This window comes from Callospermophilus lateralis, unplaced genomic scaffold, assembly GCF_048772815.1.
Source record: "Callospermophilus lateralis isolate mCalLat2 unplaced genomic scaffold, mCalLat2.hap1 Scaffold_182, whole genome shotgun sequence".
Taxonomy (NCBI): domain Eukaryota; kingdom Metazoa; phylum Chordata; class Mammalia; order Rodentia; family Sciuridae; genus Callospermophilus; species Callospermophilus lateralis.
In genome coordinates this window covers 1,782,497-1,784,714 of record NW_027512854.1, presented here as the reverse complement: position 1 = coordinate 1,784,714, position 2,218 = coordinate 1,782,497, and positions in this window count along the sequence as shown.

Sequence of the window (2,218 nt, the reverse complement as noted above, 5' to 3'; positions counted from 1 at the left end):
AGTGCTGCTGGGAGGAGACAGATCTGCAGAGCAACCACTGATTCTGGATACTTTTTGCCACAAGCATTGTGTTCCTTCTGCTCACCTTTTACAAGCACCAAGCAGGTCATGGGCCATGCTAACCTTTGAGCTGGTGGGCAACTTATCCAGCTCAGGCTTCAGTGAGGAGACACTATAGACCAAGTAGGTCAAACAGCAGACATTTATTTCTCACAGTTCTGGACACTGGAGTTCCAGGATCAAGGTGATGGCTGCTTGATTCCCAGTGAGGGCCCTCTTCCTGGGTTTCAGATGGCCACCTTTCTGCTGTCCTCACATTGGGGGAGAGAGAAAGCCAGCTCCCTGCTGTCTCTTCTTGTGTGGGAACTAAGCCTTTTATAAAGGCCCCACTCTCCTAACCTCATCTAAACCTAATTACCTCCATAAAGAGTCCAACCTCCAACGCCACCTCACTGGGGTTAGGTGTCAATGCATGAATTTTGGGGAGACACAAGCATTGGAAAGCCTTTGTATCTGACACCTGCTACATCTTGGAAGGTGAACTTGATGACTGTGGAGGGACTAAGTGCTATGGGAAGAGCATCACCAAGATTGATTCTCAGAGTTTCAGGACCCTGTTCCCATTCAGCTGCCACTGATACACAGTCATGTCAACAAGTATTGAGTAGAGGATGCTGAAAATATCTTCCAGAGGGTTAGTTCATAAAGCCAGCAGCTGGAAAGGTCAGGAGAAATGACCACCATGGAGCATGGGTTGGGGCTGAGATTTAGGCCTTCATGTTGGAGAATGGTTGCATTTGTTTGGGGACTATCACCATGGAGCTTGAAATACTAAACAGGGAAAATATCTGGCATCTGTGCATTACAGAGACAAAACTTAGAGCTGCACTTGATGAGGAAAGAAATGAATCATACCATCAGTGAAACAGAGGCATTGCCCACGTGCAAGGGTGAATGCAAAACTCCCCCCTCTGTCATCATTTGGTGTCTTACTAGCCAGTAATAAATAAGATCCTGATAAATCAGGCCTGATATTCTGCTCTAAAATCAAATGGAACAATAAATAGTTGAGAGCATGACAATTTCTTCTGTGGCAACTTAGCAATAATGGAACATGTCCTATTGTATCCAGATCACATATTTTCTATCTTACCATTTCCACGCATTACAGCTGTCCCCAGAGAGCTCCAAGTGGTGGCTGCTGTGTGGATTGTTGATTTAAAGGTCCAGTGTATTTCTGCATTGTCAAGTATGGCCAGGTCAGGTGACTTACCATTGATTTACTATTGAAGACCTCATAGTTATTAAAGAACATATGTTTATCATAGAAAAAAATTGAAACTTAGTTTTAAAAGAAAAGAAAATTTATCTTGATTCCCAATAAAGATACTACCACAGTTTATAGGTTATTTATGTATGACTATTTTAGGCACAAAAGAAGCACACACACACATACATACACACACATTTGTAGATAATATTCATGGTTTTTTTGTTGTTGTTTTGGGTTTTTTGTTTGTTTTTTGTACTAGGGATTGAACTCAGGGGCACTCGACCACTGAGCTACATCCCTAGCCATATTTTCTATTTCATTAGACACAGGGTCTTGCTGCATTGCTTAGGACCTCACTTTTGCTGAGGCTGGCTTTGAACTCATTATCCTCCTCCCCCAACTTCCCGAGCCAATGGGATTACAGATATATGCCACTGTGCCCAGACAATTTATGTTTTTTTTTTCAAAACAGTTTCACTGCTTTTTTAAAGAAGAACTCATTAACTTCTGAACCTCAGCATACTTTAAGCATTTCTCTGTCATTAAATGCATATTTTTAGAAAATCTGATATTTTCAAATGATCTCAATTACACAACTTGTTTGTCTTCTGCTTTTGGTATGTTTTAATTATTGCTGTCTGGCAGATCTGCCACTAACCCTGTACTCATTACACTAAGGACCAATGTGACATCTCGTGGGCCCCCGCATAGGGTAAGACCTCAGATGCGATTGTGTTTGATATCTGCTTAGCACCCAAGACAGAGGTGGGTTAAGAAACTTCACAATAGCAGAGACTAGCCTTTACTGTGAGCAAGCCCAGGTCTCAGTGCTGTCCTCATCACAGGCAGATCTATGAACTCTAAATATTGCCAGTACAAGTAATATTCAAATTATTCTAAAATTAATTGAACCTTAAGCAAATACCCACTGTTACAAAGCTAACT